The sequence below is a fragment of the Pogoniulus pusillus genome, chromosome 9 (assembly GCF_015220805.1).
Source record: "Pogoniulus pusillus isolate bPogPus1 chromosome 9, bPogPus1.pri, whole genome shotgun sequence".
In the NCBI taxonomy this organism is placed as follows: Eukaryota; Metazoa; Chordata; class Aves; order Piciformes; family Lybiidae; genus Pogoniulus; species Pogoniulus pusillus.
Genome location: NC_087272.1, coordinates 18542245 through 18567269, shown reverse-complemented (window position 1 = coordinate 18567269; position 25025 = coordinate 18542245). Strand labels below are relative to the sequence as shown.

At 36.4% G+C, this 25025-nt stretch overlaps 2 long non-coding RNA genes across 4 annotated transcripts in view; both read left to right on the top strand.

The window, feature by feature from the left end:
• Positions 1-25025, top strand: part of LOC135178149 (uncharacterized) — an 81818-nt gene that overhangs the window by 52166 nt on the left and 4627 nt on the right. The window lies entirely within an intron of this gene.
• On the top strand, positions 1298-16950 carry LOC135178156 (uncharacterized). Its single transcript, XR_010303394.1, has 3 exons — positions 1298-1372; positions 6370-6443; positions 16672-16950. It is a non-coding gene; the product is annotated as an uncharacterized LOC135178156 (long non-coding RNA).

Sequence of the window (25025 nt, the reverse complement as noted above, 5' to 3'; positions counted from 1 at the left end):
AACCTTGGAAATGAGATATCATTTAGTAACTTTAGTTTGTTTCATGACAGCTATTTTATCTCATATATTTTATATTTTTAATTCTGATTCTTAAAATGTATTTGTTAGTAATAGTAAGAATGAGCACAATCAAAAGTATATTTTTGAAACAATAATAATGAAAAGCAATCAAAATAATGGTTTTTAAAAATCATTTGCCTACATATTCCTAGTACTATAACCAAAGAAGCATATGAATATTTCATTACGTCAAAACATAGGTATGTATATGTTAATGTTGGTATAATTTAAATGTGTCCCTACCTTATTCCTCAACAAATATTAAAATTTGAATCTTTTAGCAGACTTCTGTCCTTGAAAGGTATTTTAAGAGGTCTCTATATATAAAACCCACATGAAAGTTCTAGAAAAAAAATGGGATAATAAAAACTCCTCTCAAAATAATTTATCATTAAAAGTAATATCCCTCCAACTCCACTGTAATACCCCTATAAGAAAAAGCATTCTCACTAATCTTAGCGCTCTTTGTCTTCTAGCACTTGGTTATATTTCCTTAGACAGATGTTAAATGCGGTATTGCAAAAGGTAACATATGCCGTATATGTGGCAGGAAAGTAATAAGCAATAAAGCTCCTCACCTCCTTTTGAGATAATCAATTATAAGAACAGTGCAGCAAAAAGAGTTTGCAAAGAAATGAATCTTTAAAATAAGTGAATAAAGTGTGTGGATGATTGGAAAAAGAAAGAGGAAGGAAAAAAGGAAGTTTGAGCTTTCTAGAAAAAGAAGCTGAGGAAGGTTAAGCATCTAAAAGGTGTATTGCATTAAGGTATTTGTCCCGATAGCCAACAGAGATAAGCAGCAATTGTCTAAAAGACAAGCAGGAAAATAGACCTGCAAGTACCTAATGCCCTTGCAAAAGGAGCTATAAGGGAAACCTTCAAAGCAGAATAACTTCTGGTGAAAAGAGTTACAAATTAATACAAAGGAAGGAGACAACAGATGCTTGAAACTTGATAGAGACTCGAATCTTAAAACAAAACATCACAATAAAGTCATGGTCAACTTACATTTTCCACATTACAAGGCTGCTGTGTTGTTGCTAATGAAACAGAGTGATTTTTTTTTTTTTAAAGAGCCTTTACCAAAGTGTTCACAACAAAAAAATATAAATAATTGCTATTCATGATGAACAAGAACTTAAATAAAGTTGAGCGACATTAAAATACATTTTTATTCTGTGATACAGTGCAACTTGAGTGACATGTATGTATGCAATACTATGTAGGTGCACATGGATGACTGAGTGAAATCTTGTGGAGAACAAGAAGTCACCTGAGAGCCAGACAAAAGCAGTTTTGAGGCTTTAGCAAGGTACAGCTCTTCCATCTTTACTTTGTGTGTTTATTGCATGGCTGACACCCCCTTTATAAACAATGTGTGATAAAGACACAACTTTAAAGTACAAAGGATAAAAACAACGGTTAGATTGAAGTAACACATGAAAATTTGATGAAGTCATCAAATTTGAAATCCCACTAGATGTTGATATTGATTGGACATCAAATTGTGCTAAACATTACTTTTTAAAAGTCCTTTCTAATTATGTGAGCTGATCAACCAGATAATTTCATCCCAGTGGAAACTAATACAGGTAACCAAAGGCAATGTGAACACTGACAGTTTTGTGTCATGACAGAAGGTGTAACAACTTGTAATATCTTCAGAAGTTAGGAGTGGGGAAGGACTAAGATGGAATTTCTTTTTTCTGTCTTAAGTAAATTTTATCTCATACTGGAGTTATGTTTCTCATCAGCTCTTTTTTTCCTCTATATTCTGAGGGAATAGGATTTTAGGCAATAAATGGAATTTTTAGATAGCTAACACCTCAGGCCAAGTGCTTTAAAGGAAGCAAGACGTATAAACTTTAAGGTGAAATACTTTGTGCAGAATTGAATTTTTCTGTCTCATATTTCCACTGCCACTAGTTCTACCTAATGATTTTCTTCACTTCCTTTTAATCTTTGGAAGGTGTCTGTACCAAGTTTAGACCATTACTGTAGATACACATGATAATTCAGCTTTTCTGTATGAAACCCATGGGTTTTTAACAACAGAAGATATTTTCATCAAATAGTCCTGCAATACAAAGGGAGCTTCTTTCTGTGGAAAGCATTCTTCAAACATGGCCTCAGTAAAACCCTCTCTAAGATTACCTATCTTTTAAATTACCATTTCTGGCCATGATAACTGGCTTTAATCATGCCATATTTTTAGTTATTCTGAACTGTTCCTCATGTTGTGGATTCACACAGAAGGCCAACAGAGACTGTTAACCTATTACTATAACCTATATAATGTTTTCAATTTTCTATTTGTTAAGCCAAAATTAATGAGTTAAAAACAAAGATTCAAGTAACTGTCATTACTCCTCCTTTCTTTTGCAATAAATGACAAAATAAATATTTTGCTTTCTGGAGGAGAAATTTATGTCCCAAAGAGTTGTAATAATTTTAAAGATTTTAATGTTTGGGTTTTTTAATGTAAAAAATAGCAATTACTTTAATGGATGATGATGGTTAGGAGTGAATAATATGAAAGGGAGTTTCGGACTTGCAACCACTCATGTTTGGGGATCTTCTCAATGCTTATAAATGTCTACTGGTTGGGTGTCAAGAGGATGGGGCCAACCTCCTTTCAGTGGTGCCCAGTGATAGGACAAGGGGTAATGGGTACAAACTACAACACAGGAAGTTCTACCTAAAGATAAGAAAAAACTACTCTGAGAGTAATAAAAGACTGGCACAGTCTGCCCACAGTGGTTGCAGAGTCTCCTTTTCTAGAGATATTAAAAACCTGTCTGATTGTGTTCCTGTGCAGCCTGATCTAGGCTAGCCCTGCCTTCTTTAGCAGGGCGTTCGGACTGCTTGGTCACCAGGTGGCTCATCCAACTCCTACTATTCTCTGATTGTATCATTCTGTTTTTTATCATTTCAGCTTTCTTTTTTAATAAAATTAATATCCAGATTTTTTAAATCTATATTTTTAATTTTAAAAAAACCATAACCCACAAATTGTCATTGTGTCCTAAGAATAGCTCTTCAGAAGGCTGCAGAATGGAGGAAAGACAATGTTAAAGACACAGTAAATAAGAATGTGTTCTAACTCATATCTATCATGAGACCAATCTTCTTAAATACTGCTCTAATTCTATTCTTGTATTTCCTGGTCTGCAGTTAAGAAGCATGCCTATTTTCTAAGTAAACATGAGATAGAATATTTTTTCAGGCTGTATGAAATTATGTTCTGCCCACCACAGTGATATCTGAAAGCCACTTGTTAGCTTACAAAAAATATACCAGATCCGCATCTGGATTCTGGTATATGTCTATAATACATATAAAAGTACTTTTACTAACAGCACAACATCCATCATTTACTTTTCCATTTCACATATGGCCACTGACCCCATAGAAGACAATTTTTTTAAGTTAATGCCTTGGTAAAGACAGACTTCATGGAGAGCAGTCCATTGGTGGAGACTGTCATTGACAGTCATCATATTAATCGCACTCTTTGCTCTTCCTTCTTTCTTTTTGCTTAATCTTTCAAGAGCCTCCTCAATGTTGTGATTCCCAGTTTAGCTGACCCATCTACCTGACCTCTAACCATGATCCTCACTTGACCCTCTGTGTTGCAGTACCTGAGTTTTCTACCATACCCAGGCCTGCTTTTAACCACAGTCCTGCCCTTTCTCTTGAAGTTACCCCTTTTCTTCTCTCTGAGGTTTAGATATCAGTTCAGATATCAGTTCTTACAGTTAACATTGGCTTCAAAACAAACCCCGCGCAGATTTAGCTACTCAAAATGACTTGAAGACTGTAAATTGAATAACACTTTCAGAAAGTTATCATCCCTTTAATAGTCTTGTGCAATATAAGTACGTGTTATGTCTTCCATTTGTAACACTAAAGTTATTCTTGAAGAAATACTGGATATAGCAAAACCCCTAAAAATTACATAATTGTTATGTGGAAGGAAAAAAATGTGCATATTATTATTTATTTATTTAATCAGGAAATAAATTAACATCAGACAGTGTTTTGTAAGCTAATCTGTAAATTTTCAGCTAGATCACTGGTCTAGGTGACATGAGCGATGTACTTTATACAAAGTAAAAATGCAAAGTAACACAAAGTGTGCCACCACCAAAAAGGTCAGTAAATGGTTGGTAAGCTTATGTCTGTTCACATAATAGTGTACTAATAAATGAACTCAAGGACTTCAATAACTGAGAATAAAAAAGCATAAACTAATAAAAGGATGAAAACTTATATTTGCTATACAGCTACTTGGCTCTGTAGTGCTTTCTAGCTTTGCTGTTACACATCCAAAAGAGTGAAAGAAATTACATAATATCTCCTACAATTTCATCTAAACCTCTGAAAATGCAATGAACTAACAGGCTTTCTCTGAGAGCTCTTTATGTGAGATATTCTTTGTACTGGCAGCTGATTCAGGGGAAAGAAAGCTTTCTTAATTGCTGCTTTGTAGTTATTACTAGAATAAAACGGGAAGCATTTCATAAATGCATTTTCCTTTTCTCTGTCTGTTAAAAAAAAACAGAAGTGTAAAATACGGATTTGTTTTCTAGATCACAGAATGTAGCTCCGTAACTGATGAAGTGTACTTTAATAGCTGGTTCCTAGCTAACCCTCATATCATACAAGGTGGCAGCCTAGAAATGGCTGCTTGTTTAGAGCTAGAGATTCTTGTCAAAATTAAATAGATTCTTTTCCTATTCAGCCACATAATTAAATTAATAGCTCCCATTTTCAAGAGTTATAAATGGAATAGGCCTGTTTGGTTCTTTGGTTTTGTTTGTTTTGTTTTGTTTTTCACATTGGTACAGATTCCAAAGCTCTGTATATTCTCTCTGAAAGGGTTTTCTGCATAAACTGTGCTAACATTCAATGCAGAAAATCTAGGGTTACTGCAGCTGGCCACAGCCTTCTTGGAATAAAAAGGAACTAATCAATCAGAAAACTCATTCTCCTATCTGTCATAAATAAAGCAATGTGCATACACTCAAAGTGGATATGCTCCACTTGTTTGTTCATAGAGATGCTGTAGATTTAAGTGGCAATTAAAACTCATGACTCTTTGCTGAACATCAGCTGCCAGGAAATGCTCCACCCAGATGAAAATTTTGCTTAATTAACAAAGAAAAAAATGTTCTATGAGGAGTTTTATCATGGTTACTTTGCACTGACTGTGTTATATTTCCCTTTTTATGGGAACAAAACCGTTCAATTTTATGATTTTCTTCACTTATGAAGCACTCATAAATATGAACTTGATCCTGGAAGATGCTGAGCATCTGGCCCAGGCCCAGAAAAGCACTTCAGTGCATCTTTAAGTATGAAACTAATCTTAGAGTTTAACTGACTGTTATCTCATCTGCTCATGTGCTTTCAAGAGTTGATAGCCCTGTGAGGGAAGAAGGCTTTGGAAAATAACATTTCTGTCTTTTCATACTAGGCACTCTTAATACAAGGTTAGTGGAAGCCTCGCTCTGGCAAATCATTCCTTTACCTTAGTGACCACCCTTTTTGGTGATTCTGGAGAATATACCAGAGCATAGTGATTGCATAGTGACAAATGCACAAAAAAGTGATGGTAGTTCTTATTTCCTGTGAGTATAATCAGAGTTTATAACTCAGTGCAAAGCTATGACATAGCAAGGAATCTGTACACACATCCTTGTTTAGGTTAAGAGTAGTTCTACTGTTTCATAAGCAGTCAAATGAGAATACTTAGATGCATAATTCAGCACATTGCTATTTGCTAGTTAAGCATTTGATCCATAAAAATTAATGGGTTTGGTAGGCTTTGAACAGGTACAAGAATATGAGAATAGTTTCACTGGCTGATACCAAGCACCAGTCTAACTCAGTGTTATTTCACCAACAGTGAACCTAAGCAGACTTAGAGAGTATCAGGAATAGAGGGAAATTATGTCATTATGTCACTGCAATATCCTCTGAAGGTCAAACTAATTTTGTGTGAATGGATTCTTCAGCCCAAGCACCCAAGGTGGCTACCCTTTCAATATTTCTCACACTTTCCCTGGGGCCCTCTAAGCTTCTTAAATCCAGATCATAGTTTAGCAAAAAACTGTTGCAAGAAAGTACTTTTTATTTTCTGGTTTTAATCTGACTCCTACTGACTGGCAGTTTTATGAGTCTTCTGAATCTTACAAGTGTGAGCTTTGCAAAGTTATGAAGATTTTATCCCTACCCACCTTCGTAATGAGGAAAAAAATCAGTATCTTGAATATCTCTTTGATAATCTATCTTCTCTTCTTCCAGGCTTTTAATCACCCACTTCTCATGCCAGTCCACTCTTTCTTTTCTGGGGGGAGGAAGGAATACGACTTCCCATGGTATTTCAGTTGACTTGTTTTTGCATGACGTTGTTTGAGTTACCATACATTGTTCTATTTAGGCTATGATAAATAATATTTAGTGACTGATAATATCAGATAGCTTTACCCTAAAGCTTTCTGTCCTAATAGTTTGGATCCCTCATTTTCCCTCAGATAGTTCCTTACATAGAACTTTTGCATTAATTTCACGCTATAGTAATTAATCAGTTTAAAGCAGACCAAAAAAAGATTTGGATCAAAGTGATAACAGAAACAAATATTTCTTCTTCTTATCATGTTCACAATTTTTAAAATTTGGTTTAAAAGTTGGAGAGATGAGAAGAGAACAAAAATATAAACAGGATTGTCCTTCTCAGGGATCCAAATACAAGGAAGAGTTATTGTGAGATGGAAAGAATATGACTGCTTTAGATTCAGTTTCAAGCAGGATGAGTGAATATGTGTAAAATACTCAAATTTCTAGCCCATGAGGTTGAACTCAAAGCCTTTCAGATCAAACCAGCACTGTGAGCATTTTTGCCAAAAACCAAAATTATATTTCTAGTCCACTCATGAAGAATTGTGCCTGGGAGGTGAGTGAGGCAGTGGGGCAAGTCTTTTTCTCTAAAACCAGATATTGTAGTCAACTATTTCTATGATTATAAAACCTAAGACAGATGAGGTGTTTTGGAAGACCATGAATTAAATTCAGGCTGGATGAGGCTCTGGTCAGGCTGATTTAGGGTAGGGTGTCCCTGCCCATGGCAGGGGGTTTGGAACTAGATGATCCTTGTTGGCTGTTCCAACCGTGACTGATGCTATGATTCTCATATATGTACAGATATTGCTTTTCAATTTTTTGTACTCTAACATGTGTGTCATTCTCTTCACCATCCTCAATCGTTCTTCAATTTTAGTGTCTTTGCTATTTTCAGGTTCTTCTTTGTGTCCATATCGTCTCTTGTTCCAAGTATGAATTGTAGCTAAAATGCAATCATTCTTAAAAATATTACTTACAAGTTCTGGATTTGTCTGGTATGACAGACTCAATATAATGTCAGGGCAGTTTTAGGCCAGGGAAGTGGTTAATTCACCATTCCTGAACACATTTAAAAGACATGGAGATGTGGTGCATATTGACATTGGTTTAGTGGCGGGCTTGAGAGCGCTAGATTAACACTCAGATTTAGTGATCTTAAAGGTCTTTTCCATTCTAAACAACCCTGACTCTGTGATCCTTGATGACTGTCATTCTGAGTAGGAAGGCTTCAAATAGTCTTTAAGGTTACGGTCTATGATGTCCTTCCTTTTGGTATAACAAGAATATTTATGTTCTTGATAATATTCTTCACAGCTGGCTAATGTTAGGTGACCTTTGCATCTAGAACAAGCACATCCTGTGTTCTGATTCAAATGGCATTCAGCTAATCTTTCATTAAATCCATAGACATCCATCTTTGATTTTGACACCACACAATTATTGCAGGAGGCAGTTACTCCTTTGGTATTGCTTTATGCTTCTGCACCATATATGGTAACAGTATTATGCAACCTGTTAACCCTACCAAAAGTACTGTTTCAAGCATTTTTTCATACACCAATGCTTTGATGGCAGTACATTTTGTACCTATTTTCGAAGGCACATAAGTTATTTTATTTGACTCAGTAAATAACAAAGGGGACAGCTCCTGATAAATTGAAGTTCTTCACCATAGGTGAAAAAAATTATGTTGTATCATTTGAGCACAATACCACTTCCTAGACTTTAATTCTTGCTTTGTAAAATTTTGTGCTTGTGGTCTTTTCATTTAATCATTTCCCAGATATTTGGGATTCTGTCACTTTTTAGACTATGCACAGTTTATACAACTTTATTCTTCCTCTGCATGGCAGTATTCTCTTCTGGGTCCAACCAGGCAGCAATTTATTACATTAAAAACTACTATTTTGATTGTTTTAATAGTCTCACATTTTTTCTACCATTCTTTTTCATCTAAGCCTCACAACTGTTAACTGTTTCTGCACAAAACACCACTAGAAAATTTGTGTCATACTCTCTTCCTATACTTTTTAGTACAATCATTTTTTTTACTCATATCTCTTATTCCCAACTGGTTGCCATTTTCCAATTCACTTTTAAGGCTCAGGTTGATTTCTAAAACTGCCAAAAATGTCAGTGGGAATCTCTGACCTACAACAGGTCACACAGTTGTGTCAGTGATGGGATCAAGAAAGCAGTAGTAATCGTGGGAACTCTATGCCACCATCCATCTTCTTCTAGGCACGTATATATATCAAGTCAAGGGATCATTAGAGTTGACAGAAGGAGGAAAATCAGACATGAATATTTAAATTATAGAATACCTTCCTGTGATCCAGTTCTTCAGGGCTGAATGAAAGGTTCCTGAAATGTCTCTAGCTCCATAGAATGGAGAGAAGCTGTATGTTACCTGGCAAGAGATGTTATAAATTAGAGCCTCAGCACGTGTTCAAGTCCATAGGTATCTTCAAACAATATAATTTTTCTGAACCACTAGAGAAGTTAGTAACTGTTCTGGTTGCACCAGCTATCGAAACAGTACAATTGAGGTCGAACTAGAAGTCCTGTATTGTCTACATTCTGAAAAGTTTAATTCATTTACTTTAGTAAAAAGTCAGCAAAAGCAAGAGATGGCAACAAGAGGGTGGTGTATATATATGCTGTGAGACCGTCAAACAAATGTGGTATTTTGTGGTGAGGGAAGCTGTACAAAAAGTGGAGGGTTCTTAGCAAATCAAAGCAAGAGGTTTCCATAATGCATTTTGTTACTGAGTGTAATAAGCAAATCTTTCCTTTTAAACTGGAGCTGATTCAGATGTACCTGATCATTAGATTTACAGTGAGATTTTACTTTACCTTATGGTTTAGAAATTGAATTTCTCACATCTTTCACAGAGGCATATATTGTAGCTAAAAAGACTACTTCTATTTGATCGGCTCTTGAGACAGATCAAAGATACAGTAACTTGCGTATTTGCTTACTTAAATAAATAAAACATTTCAGTATCTTTCTGGCCCTTACGTATTAAAAAAACAACTCATTATTTTCATTAAGAATTGAGTCTTATTGTATGAAGGACACAGCCTTGTCTCTTAGATGTTGTGATACATATTGGAATTTGAATATATTGTCCACTCTTCATACTAATATGATAGCAATAGCCTTTGAAAGTTTCTCTGTTTCTTTTATCCTTCCAAAGAAAATAAGGCACAGAAAAAGACAACAGTAAAAGAACTTACTAGACATCAGTAATATCATGAAGTATAAAGCTCTTTTGGGTCTGCTGATAGCTATATGCTTATGGCTGATGTAAGTGATATATTCCTCTGTTTTGAATAATTTTTAGTAGGGTAGATATTGACAGACTGAGCTGTCCAAAGAAGAAAATGTTTCACTCACTGGTTTGGAAAGACAGCTTTTTGGTTTGGGTTTTTTTTTCCCTTTTTGTGAGTAAGTGACATCGATGGCAGCTAATACCTAATGTGTCAAGGTTGCCAGGTAACAGGCTAGTGATATGTCAGTGAAGGCTGTTCCTGTGAGAAGAAATCAGTAGGCTACTCTTTCAAATACTGGAAATAAACTATTGCTCTCCTTTTTTATTTATTATTAGAATAACAAAATAGTTAGTGCTTTAACCAAGGGAAGTTTATGTATCAAACAAAAGATACACTACATGCTTAAGTCAAAAAATGGGTAGCTGTGCTAATAGTTTGTGACACTTCTAAATCTTAAGACTAGTGGAATATTTATCATGATATACTCAGCTACAATTTCTAGAAATAAATACCTGATGGAAAGATTACTTGAAAGTCTCATAATTTTGTGTGAAATTGTTTGGGTTAAAGAAGTGCTATTATCAAAGCATAAGATTAATTGCCAAATCAGTTTTAAACAACCATAATTTGCTTGAATAGAATAACAAGGTGGTGATAAATGGCCGGTGCTAATTTGTTACGAAAATACCAAGTCAAGTAAGTAAATTTTTTCTTCTTTTTTCTCGTGGTCTGTTGGATATAGTAATATTAAATGCAGTGACTTTATAGAATTGTGTGACTCTGGTGCAGCTATTGTCCAGCCACAGACAGGAGAGAGTTCAGTAAGTGCTAAGTCAGAGATGAAGTGGAAGGTTGGAATGACCTTAGAGACTGGTGTAGCAAATGCACACAAGTGTAAGCCTGGAGTCTGTGGTTTTTGCCTATCTCTGCTGACAGAATTGCCCTAGACACGATAGATGTGTTGTTGAGAGAATATGAAGAATGTCTATGCCAAGCAGTGTGTAAACCTAACGTAGTCCTAATGTAGGTGTGTATACTAAATCAGAATCTAATATGATGTTGTGATCCTACTATGTAGCCGCCTGATAAAAAAGTATATAAACCCATGCTTGGGGTGCAATAAACGGATTGGGAACCTTCTCCCCACCTCTTATTACCCCTGATGCTATGGTATTGCAGCCTGTGACAATGGTCTGAGAACTGGGAGAGCTACAGATGTGATTCCTTAAGAACCACTCTTTTGATACTGACTTCACTGATCCCTTGCTTACTCTCAGGCTGCATTAGGAGAATTTTGCAATGGTCTGTGCTAGACAAGATAGTGGTCAATATCTCTATTAATGCTTTTCATTATGGAATAAAGTGTTTCCTTATAAAATCTAATGGGAACGTTTGCATGTACTTTGGAGAGCAGGGTTAGAATTCACAATGTTTCTTGAATGACTCAAGAAACAAACAAATCAATAAGATAGAATTCAATAAGGACTAAATACACACAGGAGAATAGAATCAAATCAAGCAAAATTACATCAGTGCAGAATTGAAGAATTAAATCATAAAACAATGCAGTAGGTCCTTCTCAGGCACAATTTGAATGTTTTGCCTTAATCTGTGTGTCCTTTTGCTGAGATTGTTCCAGTTTGGGCCACGAGCATACCCAGTTCAGGAGATCAGAACTGACTCTTACCCCCTTTCAGAAGTAAGAATGAGGACACTGTACACTGATTGGAAATTTAGAGAGAATTTCTGTTTATAAGAGTATATATATGTGTGTGTATGTATATATATAAGGCAATCAGGTGGAATTAGTATAAAATCCACCTGGCCCAATCTGGGCTTCTAGAATCATAGAATCATAAGGTAGGCTGAAGCTGTGCCCCCCAAGCTAGACCTACAAGGCCTCAGTGGCCCAACTCCCTGCTTGCCCACTCCCCCACGAACCATGAGATAAGAGGAACATGCACTGTTCCAAGAGAAGAGGAATGGAAGCAAGGAAGGCAGAGAAGGAAGGGGAAGTGGTGCAGCCAAGCACCATCATCTAAGCTGTGATACCAGAAAGGGAATAGAATAACAGTATTACAATATCCTGGAATATCCCCCAGGGATGGGCCTCTGTCCCTATGGTTGTGTTTGAGGGGGACCTGGGACCCCTCAAACTACAACAGTGACTTAGGATAAGCAATCTTTTGAATAAAGGAAGTTCCACCGAAAGTGTATTAGGTTGAACTCCTTCTTGACAGCTCTGTAACTATCAAGAAACAACTCGTGTTTGGCTAATATGGACAGGGCAGGTGTAGATCCATCCAAGCCTGAGCAGCACAGCAAGACCTTAAATTGCATACTTTTAGTGAGCGTGCCAGAGCCAACTGCCCGTGGTTTATGTGTGAAGGAGCAAAATTAGGCAACCTGGGTCCTTTCTACGTATCTGGCCAAGAATGTGCTCTGTTTACAATGGTGACACGCATGAGATTTACATTTGGTTTACACAAAACCACAATTGCATTTATTGATAATTTACGTAGGCTTTACTATCCAAAACATAGACTGTTTTGAAAGGCAAGTTATAACTTTATTTCCATGGACTGTAAGAATGTGTGCTTGCCTGCTGTAAAAATTTTACTTAAAGGGCAGAAAAGGGCAAACCCAGAAATAATATCCACAGAAGTTTAACTGAAGTCTAGTAAATTCAATATAAGCTACCACTGCAAAGGGCTGCCTTCCTACCTCTAATGTAATTCAATTTTATTTTTTTTTCATTTCCTCTCCCCAGTAGTTTTCCTCATTAGCATCTTACCAGGAATGTAGATCATTACAGGTTGTTTTAAATATTGCAAATAGTACTTGCTGTTAATAAATGCTACAAGTACATAAATGTATAAGATAAAAATACTTTAGATACAAAGATTATAAAAACTTGTATGGGTGAAACCAAAGTTTTCAGGATTTTCCCTGTCCCATTTCAAAAATGGGAATGATCGTGGTGGAATAACACATGCCTTGATTCAGGTCTTCTATTTTCCTGTTGGTTATGTCTCACTTTGCCTAAATCAGAGAAATTATAGTCTTGACATTTTCATGATTAAGATGGTTTCTTTTGTCTGAACTTTGAGTAGTGGTGTGCTAGAGTTTTTTGGTGGGATTTTGTTTGTTTGGGTTTTTTAATTTTTTATACAGCTTTCTGTATGTTTTCAATATACCTCTGTGCAATACAGAACCTCTGTAATTAAAATACATTTAGAAAACAAACCAAAACATAAACCAGAGGAAGTCTGTATATCTTCTAACACATCATATATCAGTATTGAGAGAGAAGATGACGGAAAAAAATCAAGTTTCATTTATTTCTTCTGCTAACCTAAGTCTTAGGCCCTAGTATTTATGGAAAAAACAATCTTTTCAGACATGGGATAAACTGAAGTGATCTAGAGCAATTTTAGTGTTATCCATATGCAAAGTAATTAACTACCTCAGCTGACAGCGTCCTTTTTGCTTGTGATAGAGGAGGTGAGAGTTATGAAAGGAACTTTAGCCATCAGCGTAACCCACAGTGACTTCTTGTCTCCTTTCTGAACTGTCTGTTGCTGCTCTTGTTCCCAATGGACTCACAACAAGGTTGCCAGCAAGTGGCAGAGTCAAGCTCCTGTGTCTTCCACTAACTCATCTTCAAACCTGAGCTTTCCTAAACTTACAGATCTCCCAACCTTGTCTCTTTCAACCTTCACTGTTCTTACTAACACTCATCATTAATGTCAGAAACCCACCAAAAAAAATCCTTTATGCTCCATTTTTCCTATCTACAGCCCTTAAAAAGCCTTACTGACTTCTTCCCAGTGCCCCACAACAGAACTCAACCAAAACTTCTCTAAATTCTTGCTGATTAAAAGGACAGTGTTGCTTTGCTATTTCTCCCCATTATAGTCAGACTAATGACTTATGTGGCACTGATCTAAATGATCAGATAGGCTCTTATTCACGTGCTTACTCACTGCTACTACAGCTGAATTGGAAGAGCAAAAGTAAGGAAACCTCACGGGGTCAAGGCAAATACAGTTTGAGTGAAGCAAAGCTGTGTGCGCAGAGAAAAATAATGAATAAGGAAGATGAAAGCCACAACCACTAACATTCCCTCTTCCTCCTCCTTTCCTTGAGCTTGTAGGGATAAGTACAATGTCATATGTTCACAAATCCAACACAGCACCATGCAGACTGCCCTGAAGAAAACTAACTCGATTCCATCCAGATACAGTGTACAGCAAAACTGGATGTTCCCTATATTACTAGGAAGTGTAGAATGAGATCTGGCTTGAAGTTTGAAAGTTCACAACAGTTCAAAACAAAGCTGTGAAACCAGGTTTCTATTAAGAGAACTGATGCTTCTACATTAGCAATTCCTTACAGAAAGTCTAATTATTAATGCCAACTTTTTCTGCTTCAATGAAAGTCTTGCCAATTTCTTTTCTAGTTTCTTGTAAATGACAGTATCTCCTATTTAAGCAGCATTTCAACAGAAAGCACAATATATGTATGAAAAGCACATTATTAATCGTGAAAATAAACATACTGCTAATATATGAAAGAAACTGCTGGTTTGATTTCCCTGTTTAGCTTCTAAAAGTGACAAAACACATTCGTAAGAAAGGAAAAATATATGCTGGAAGTCAGTTTATGTATAATTCTACTCTATCTCCATAGACATAACATGAAGATTTTATGCGTTGGTTGATACATTTGCAATAATGGCAAACATGTACTGTTCCTGTCTTTCTCAAGTATTCAAAAATGCATTACAGTAACATTTTAACAGCTTTTTGTTGAAATAGAGAGCTTGTCAGTGATATTTCAAAAGCAGTCTTAAACTCAATAATTACTTCTGTTTTCATTCTAATTTCCTTTAAAATTTACAGGCATATTGTGCCACTGAGTAAAGAATGACAATTTTTCGTGACTTTACCAAATGCTAAACTTGTGGGGGTTTGTATTGAAGTTTTCTTTCAGTGTTGTTTGTTGAGAAACTGTATTTTAAAACCTTGTTCTGTTCTTGCAATCAGTGAATGTCACATCCTTTAAAGCTGTGAAGTGGTTCATGTTGCATTTGTAAGCATTCACTTCCTTTTTTTAGATATTTGGCTCTTTTGGGGGATTTACCTCTGAAGGTATCACTTTGTTATCATTTTTCCAGTTTGCAGAATACCACATTAGGAATCAACAAAACCATTTCGTCTCCATTTGTGTCCTACGTGCCCTATTCAGCATTTCACTTCTTCATTCTGCTTTGTTTCTGTTCAAAGTGCACTCTACATACATAGCCTATTTTCAGGTATCCCAGCATTTAATTTTCACTAGCAATAATGAGAGTGGTTGCTTTTCTTTTATCTCTAGGTGGATGAGGGTGACACTTCCAGAAATAAGCCAGGAATTCCTCTATATTTTACACAAATGTGTACAGGACAATTGAATAGTGCTTTCAGGAATCTTGGAGAGAGAGAAAGCACCTATTCAGCAAGAGTTTTTGAAACTGAGCTAACATACAGTGTTCCTGATAAAGTATTCAAATGCACATCAGTAGTGCCAGCACTCAATCCATTAATACTGGAGAACTGGGGGGAAAACCCTGTAGCTACAAAAGAAAGCCTCCCACACAGCAATTGTTTTGCATTTTTTTTCTCAGTATATCAGTATAATTTTACATGTAACAAAAAAATACATTTTGCTGCAGTGTGTCTAGGTTAATGGGATTGAGCTTTCAGAGAGTCCCCTGGGAGATCAGATTTGGTGTTTGCAGAGATAGTAATAGAAATCATAAAATGGGTATTTCTAATTATATTGCTCAATGACAGGGGGAATAAAAGACAAACAATGTGGCAGTTAAGCCACAAATGTCCTATACTCACACATTACAGTTTCAGAGGATTTAATGGCCTGGCACAGGGATCTGAATATCTTAAGTCTGAACAACAACTCTTATTAATTGCATGCAATTTATAATTAACATATGGGCTTTTATATATCAATGTTGGCTAGTTCTAAGACTCACTAAGGTGGTTTGAGACTGGGCAGATTTGCCATTGGAATGGGCTGCCCAGGGAGGTGGTGGAGTCATCATCCCTGGAGGTGTTCAAAAAAAGACTGGACTTTGTGTGGTTCTGAGTAGGAAACCTTCACATTGGCCTGCTATATCTTAGATATAAATTGCCCTGCTCAGAGAATTATTCTTTTTTAAAAAACACTGGTTTGGAATAGGATTACTTCTTGACCTGTATGTCATATGTCAGAGAGACATTCTGATAGAGTGCTTCTGAGTCATGGACCAGATATATTTTTTTCTCACTGAAATCTTATGTGTTGGTTGATTTTCTTCCCAGTATGAAGAGATATTAAAATGGATTTTGATATGAATGTCTAATTTGTGTTGTAGAATTCTGCTTGGAGATTCTTAAGAAGTCTGTCCTAAACTGACTTCTCGAAAATAATTGCCAACTTAAAGCAGGAAACCTGAAGGAAGGGAGTCATAAACCATTTCTTAGTGTTGTTATTTTTCCTAAGACACATAATGTGACAACGAAAAGAGACTGAAATGCAAGGTTCAGGCAAACTTCTAACTTGAGCTTCACTCACAGCTTTAACTGCTTGGGCCCTGCAATTACTATGCAGTAATTCTAAGCATGCAGCATCTAAAGATAGTCTTTGTGAAGTCCTTACTAATAAAGAGATTATGAAGATTACAGGCCCATACAGGCAAAACAAATATTTTAAAAATTATAGTTGTTATTTAAAATATAACCACATTAAAATAATGAGGATTGCATACAGCAGCATGAGTCTGCACATGCATATTTTATACCACTAAGTTTGGGGTTTGTGTCTTTCAAAGCATTCTTTTGTATTTGATTTTTGAACCAATAAGGTGATAATGGTTGCATGGTCTTCTAGGTATTGAATCCAGTGCAAATGCAAATGCACACCTGCAAAAGGCCACTACGGAATTATGTAAATTGATTGGCCTCTTTGAGGCCACTTTCAATTGTGATCTTGTTTGGGAAACATCTAGTAATTGACATAAGTTTGAAATAATGTTTGCTTTGCTTCTATCTTCCATTTCTTAATCTTTAAGTAGCATTTAATGTTCATCACTGTCTAAAACCGGACATTGTGTGGAACACATACCTGTGCAATTACTTGGCTCCCCTGAACTGGATTCAGTGGACAGTTTAGGCTCAGTGAAGTATATAGTTGTTGTTTGTCTGCAAAATAAAGCATATCTTCCATGAGCCAATACTGGATTAAATGAAACAAAGCAGAATAAACAGATCTATGGAAGGTTCTGTTCTGACTTTCTGCAAGTATATGTGAAAGATAGCTAATAAAAATTCTCATGAGGGGTAAAAATGAGGAAGACTACATAAAAGAATAACAAACCAAGACACAGATAGGTAGTTGAAGGAATGAGGACCAAAGCAGTCAAACAAAATCTTGCAACAGAACATCACAAGTTCCTAACAACAATGAGCAAGTTTCATTTTGGTGGTGGCTTTTCTATCCTACAAGAAAGATGTGTTCTTGTCAGAAGTAAGGGGCAATTCGTTAAATACAAAAACATCACAGCTGATCAGCCTACTTCTTGTTTATTTCTTATGATGATGATATAGTTCTCCTTACATGTCCATATGTTGTCAAACTATCTGACAATAGCCATAGAACAATGTCAATAAGATATAGTTATGTATTTTTGTATAATCTAAATGGTTAACTATCGGCACACTCCCATTTCATTTAAATGATGAAAATTCAGCAGAAACTTCTTGGAAGATGTGATTTTCAAAATCTTTCTGAGGCATAGACCAGAAAAATGACAGATGGGAAAAGGAATGATAAATTCTGACCAGCAGTGAGGTTTAGTTATGGAGATCTATGTTTGTCACTCTGAGCCTTGCAGGAGCCTTTCAGATAGTCAGGGACTGACAGGCGTGAAAGCACATGGACATGAAAAAAGTCCTTAAGAGAGAAACTGAAAAATCAATCCAATGACTTTCTACTTTTCAGAAAAGTTTAATATATTTTATGCAGATTTTAAAAACATTAATCTGTTAACCATCAAGGAAAATGAGAGACCTGCAAACTGTGAGGGCAGCAATGCATGAAACAGGTTTACACTGATCAGTTTAGAACATCTTCTCTCTCCTCATTAGGCTGTAATTGTTTATGCCTTTCACAGATGCATTTTACAGTGAATCTGATAATTGTTCTAAGTGTCATAATTTCTAACCTATTGTTTTCTTCCCTCCCCTTAAAAAAATGGTAAAAGACTTGATAAATCTGATGCAGACTGAATAGATGCTGGTTTGAATTTTCTGACAATACTTTTATCTGTTTCACAAATTTCATATGTACAGCCCTGCCTGATGTCCTATTGATACACAGGATGACTCATTTTCCCCAAAGCAGATAAACAATGTCACATTTAAGCATAATATAAGACATTAAGATTTCCCATTCAACTTGGATCTACTGTATTGACTTGCAGGCAAATAAATTGTGAGATGGAATGGCAGTCTAGAATGGTGTGTTGCAGGGTGAAGCTTTGAGTTTCAAAGGGCGTGCAGTCACTTTTCTGTATGGGGAGGACACTGCAGCACACTGTGAGAGAGAATGTCACTGCAGCTCCTGCTCTAGCGCAGCAACAGAAGACACTGGCATGCACAGAATGAGGTCACTGGACCTTCTAGCATCAAAAGATGCAGCAAAGCTCTGAAATGCCTACATTTCTGCTGCTCAGGATGAACACACTGCCTTCAGTAGAGTTGTTCTGTGTCTACATCCTAATGACAGTGGGATTCACAAATCAAACCTCCAGGGTACGATCTTGCAGGTCTGCCAGAGTAATCTGAATTCTGTGGGTGGAAAAACAAAACCAACCAAACAAAAAGAACAAAACCACCAGAAAAAAAAAAAAAAAAAAAACACAGAAAACCAAACAAACCCACCTGACAACAACAACAAGCCCCCAAACACAGAGAAGTGTCTCCTGCCACAGATCACAGCTGCACAGCTGACTGGGATCATCCAGGACTCAATGTTTGTTCTGTATCTGGTGAAAGTATTTTACATCTCAGCAGAGTGCCCTAATTGCAGCGTTACCAGGTAGTGAGGGATGTTGTTGTCTTGCTCTGAATTTCTTCAGCTAAAGGTATTTAATTAATTTCCCTACCAGAAAGCAATGGAATAGTCACCAGACTATCCAACTGAATAGAACACCAGAGCCTCTTAACTGAAAGGTAGCATTTTCCACAGAAGATAAATTTATCATGGAATGCAGCCCTATGGTTAGGGTATTTGGTCAAGTATTAGCACACACCTGAGATATGCTGAATTACTTGAGATTGTAGCAGGACTTACATAGCCAGCTATTGGGGAAAGAGGAGGTGCAAGGAAAAATTTCTTCCTTCATATCCCTGGCACTATATTCTCGTCTCTTCCTGTTCCCTTAAAGCTCAAATACATGATTTGCTATTGTGAACTTAAATCACATGGTAGAACATATGCCTGTAATTATTGCAATACGTAACTTTTCTCTTCGTGTCAAATATAGCCACTCAGGAATTTTAGGAATTGGGAATGGGAGCTACTTGCAATCTTGATTTTTCTCCAGACAAGCGGAGGTGGTTGCGTTTATGCATTCAGCTTTTGAACAGGTTATTTTAAAACAATATGAAAATGTATCAGCAATACAAAGTCATGTTGGAATAAAAGAGATATTAGGCAATGTAAATAAAAGCTGAATCAGACTGTATTTAAGTCAGTGATACAATTAAGTGTATGTCAACATTATCTCTTGTTACGGTTTTGTCTAATTGCTCTTAAGAATGTGTACACACAGGTCTTTATGCAACTTGGTAATGAACCAAATGCATGTAGCCAGGATTCAGCAGGTAGCTAAATGATGTAAATTTACTGTGTCCTGTGGGCTGTATATAATACTTCTGATATTCTGCAACCTGAAAGCTTTTATTAGGCTGCACTTCAAATGAATTTAAACGCAGCCTCCCAATTGCATCTTCAAGTGTTTTGAGTCACCACACACTTCATTAAAGTTATATCAACACAATATCAATTTTTCTTCCAATAAAAAGCATTCACAAAAAATAGTCATTGTGCAAGAACACTTCTCTTTACAAATCAAATCTGATGAGAGAAAATGTTTGCACGCAAAACTTGCATGGTCCAGTTTGACACCTGTGGCTGTTCACTGGACCTGCTCCACAGGTTTATAGCTTTATTGTGCTGTGCACACCAGAGCTAGACGCAGTATTCCAGATGGGATCTCACTAGAGTGGAGTAGAGCAGGACAATCATCTCTCCTGACCTGACAGAGTCATACCACCTTTAGGAGACTGAAGCTTCCAGTGTGATGCTATTAACACTCATCCACTTAACACATGCAATTGACAAAAGCAGTGTTACTGGTGTTACATAATGGATCAAGGAGTAGGAGCATTTTTCATTTCAGGTTTGGCTTTCTGCATTTCTTAGCACATCTGAAAAAAAGCCATTTTTTCTATCACCCTGAACATTTGTGATCAATCAATTTCTCTTGAGTTCATTCATCACTTTGTCACCTGAAGAATCCAGTATTTTCATAGGTTTACATTAAGACCACCACTGTTCTGCTGTGCAATGTTTCCATTTTTCCAAATGTGTCTTGGCTTGGTTAAAAATTGACTGCTAATTCAGTGCTAATATATATTTTGGGTTTCCTGCTCATCTTTTCAATATCTTGCTTAAGGAAATGCATTTATTTTGCACCTACAAAGTGTTACTAGATCATCATCATTTAGTTGACTTCAATTACTACCTTTCAATTGCCTAAATATTTCCAGGACCACCTGTTTCTTTCCAATATAGTCTACATACATCATATTGCTTTCAGTCTCCTCTAAATACAACTGTTTTCTCCATTACTCCTATAATATCTGGGTTTAATTATTAGTTTACAGGGGTAACATTCTCCTAGTATTGCTTGAGTAATTAAAACTGATATGCAAATAAGAACAATGACTTTGGCCCACAGTTGCTTGTTAAAATCTTCTCATTAATGATTTTTTTCCATTCACTGGTTACATTTTGTCACTCTGACAATCCAAATGGGACATAGAGTACTAATTATTTTTGTTGTTATATCATTTTTAAATTGCTTCATTCATGCATATAAGAATTAATACTGCATGGCTCAGGGGAATGATGCTTCACAAAGGGTGAAATGGTGTCATTAACAAAACACATTACTTTTTAGTCTGTAAATAGTTATATAAGCAAATGTATTAGAAAAATAGAGTTGATTAATGAAGGATTTTTCACATGTGAAAGCCAACATTTTAATCTCTATTATTTGAAATAAAAAGTGTAACCGAGAAGACTATTTGGGAACTGTATAATAGATGCTATGCTAGCAAAGGGTCAGCTGAGTTTCCACTGAAGACAATGACAAGATTGTGCTTCTTCAAATGTGAAAAGCTCTAGAAGATAAAGACATTTCACTGCTTGCTTGCATAATGTGTGCCCTCGCTCTGAGGGCCTGGAATAAAAGAAATGCTCTTTTAAGACTGTGCTCATCCACATACAAAAAAATAAATTATTTAACTGCAGTTGCTACACAAGATTCTCACTTGATTTTATATGTGACAAGAAGCCGTAAGTTAACGTTATCCCTCTTTTTCATCTTCTGAAGCTCAAAGGATAACACGGGAATCTTATTACTGTGGAGGCAGAAGTGATACATATATATTTTTAATGTGCTAGTGCTGCTGCCACAATTGTACTATCCTAACAATACATGTCATCGCCTCTTTCTAATTCACTGATTTTGGTAGGAATGTGGTGCCCAGAGCAAATTCTGTAGCAAATTTAGTTGGCTGAAGTTTCTTTTTAAACACGGAGTCAGTTTTGTTTGTGTCTGCTTCCTAGGAAGCTGTTAACAACTGGAAACAATTGCCTTTGGCAGCAAAGTTCAGTTGCTGATTAGGAAAATAGTTGCCCAATGTAAAATGTTAGATATAACAGTGTCTGAAGCGACTGTGGCACTTGAACAACGGCTTCAGAAGTAGTGGTAGCTACTCAGATGCCTCTTAGATATCTTAGTACATTAGTGTACATTCTGAAATGATGAGCAGAACAAACTTTTTTTCTTTAAAACCTCCAAGACAATGTTGGAGATTCCCTGTTACAAAAATATCTAAGAGCTTTCCAAGTACTGGGACATCCTGAGCCTTCTCAGACTAAAGCTTAAACTGAAGTTTTGTTAGTAAGAGAAGATAGAAGCAAAGGTGAGAAAACCCACTCTCTTCTTACACTACACAAGATATTATTGTTCATTTCTTATATTTTAATAAAACATGTACTGCAGGCATAACATAAAAATCCAAGTGCTTTGAGATGGAAAGTGGTAAGGTTTCTATCACTAAGGTAGTTAAGTGGCTATTCATCTTTATGATTGCAAGTCAACAAAAAGGTGTTTTTCTGCTCTTCTTTAATATACAGTTTATACAGTAGTGCATGTGTGGGTTCATACATGTTTATAAACTAAATAGTTAAGGCTGGCACAATAGTATCAATGACAGACAAAAGACATTCACCTCTCTTTAAGTGCTAAAGAGCTTAGCTAAAAATACTGTTTACCATATCTAGTGTATCATATTATCTCTGGATCTAAAGGCTGAATTTTATTGAAGTGCTTAATGAACTGTTCCCCTTTCCCTCTATTCCAAAATGCCAATGACTCCTGCAAACAACTGAGTGGCAAGTACAAACCTGGTAACTGTAGAATGGAACAGCTAATGGGCACAGATGGTCCTGCATCGATTTATTCATACATCTTTCTGGTATTCTCATGTTAATGGAAAACACTCATTTGTCTGAGAATGCAAATCTGAAGTACACTTTATTATATATGTAATGTATACTGTAGGATTTTTCCCTCATTAAATAACAGGCAAACAATTCATTGGTAGATCTCTAAAGTCTTTTTAAAACTGCTATATGTGTATGAACCACATACCAAGTTGTTGCTCTGGCTAAGAGCTGAGTACAATGCAAGCAGCCTTGTGAGTAGTTGCACTATCATAGAGGGCCACAAGCTTGGCCTTCTCAGCTAGTCTTGGAGATGTCTGTCTGAGAGAGAAACCTGATGGATGTATGTCTGTTATGTTTACAGTGGAGCTTTCTTGGCCTGTGCTATAGCTGCAATTAAAGGCTACAGAAGTGCTAGTTTACCTGACCCCAAAGTCTTACACCTTGCTGAGACCACTGAGCTATGCAGACATCGGATGTCTAGTGCACAAATGCATTTAGCTATTTCCAACAGCTGACGCTAACAGTACTGGGAATGCTTTAAGTACAGAGATAAAAAAGAGGATATTTACTTCAAAATATTATTTAACTATACAAAACTGGGGAAAAAAAAAAAAAAACAGTCATACAATCACGTTTTAAAAACGTTACAAACTGCTGCAGTGTTACTAAGTGACACCTCAAACAATACAGTTACAAGATGTAGCTCTCCTCAATTCCAGGACATTCTTGTAAGGGTTGATTGCCTACTAAACATTTTGTCTATAATTATGGAAAGGAAAAAATATATTTCTCTATTTAATCACTGCTTTGCAAGTGGTTGTGTTCCCAGCAGAAGACCTGAAAGAGGGTGCCCAGAGAAGTTGAGGAGGCTCCAACCCTGGGAATATTCAAAGTCAGGTTGGATGGGGGCCTTGAGCAACTTGGTCTAGTAGAAGGCGTCCCTAATCATGGCAGGGCTATTGGAGTTAAATGATCTTTAAGGTCTCTTCCAACCCAAACCACTCTCTGATTCTAGGGTTCTATGATAAACATAATTTAATTCCATCATAAATTGTAATGTGATAGAAATAGTGACGAAAAATAATTAGAATGAAGCCTATTCTTCATGATCAAACATTCTATCACATAGGTCAACTTCATGGTATTCAGTTTGACATATTTAAGATGTATATATGAGTTTGTATTAAACAATTAAAATTTGAAATATTCACTGATACTTAATCACTCTAAATAATGCACGATAGTACTTTAAAACAGCGTTTTACAATGATGTAGGTTTAAATTGTATTTCTATTCAACACTATAAAAATAAAACAAAGCCCCAAAATCTTCCTCAAAATTATTGCCTTTATATTGAAAATACTGAATTATGTAAGATTGTTGAAACAGTAAAATTCTTTAACGTTATCTAAACTAGAGGGGAAAAAAAAAGCAACAGAGTAACGAATCATTTAAAAAATTGCATGAAAAGCTATGTTTCACATAACATATTAAACTTTCTACTTAAAGGTTTTATTTTGTGCATTTTGATAAAATGAGCATGACTAAATGTATAATCAAGTATTAGAGAGTCTATCATAAATGTATTATTAAGGGTATGCCACAGAGAATTTTAGCCATATATTTCTCTGCATGGAGTCCCCTGCATATCCTTTCAGTCTTTAGGATGCCTTTCCAAGCCAAGAATGGTGTTACGTGCAGTAGCATGTGGAACTGGATAAGTTTCTAGTCATCCGGTGCTGGCCTCTGCATGCCAGCACATACTGCATGCCAGAATGAGAGCGAGGTAAAATTATGTAGTCAATCTGCTACGCTTCACCATACTTTTACTTTGACCATACCATAAGGGTTTGATTTGTTTAGCCTGCTTACTAGCAGCACAAACGTCACAGTCATGAACGACTTGGGTGATAGCATCTATGGAATAACCAACTGACCTATCGCATGCCCATCGGTATGTTGCATCTCTGCCTTGATGTCCAGATGAATCATGGGGCCATCAAGCTAGAAACAGCTCACCTCGGTGTTTCCAATCAAGCTCAAGATCAGAGTTTGTATCAACTTGAGAAAATTTAGCAGCTTGGTCTGCCTGCTGGTTGTGCTGATGTTCCTCAGTGGCTCTGCTCTTAAGCATGTGTGCGTCTACGTGCTGCACCTTCACTGGAATTCTCTCCAGCCGTGCATCAATGTCCTGTCATAGATCAGCACACCAAATAGGCTTTCCTTTCCTCTGCCAATCATGCTTCTTCCAGTCCTTTAGCCAATCTCATAGAGCATTGGCTACCATCCATGAGTCGGTGTAGAGGTAAAGGATAGGCCAATTTTCACGTTCAATCACTTCAAGAGCAAGTTGGACAGCTTTTTTCCTCAGTGAACTGACTGGATGCACTTCTCCATCTCTTGCTTCAGTAACTCTCCTGCTAGGACTCCAGACTGCTGAC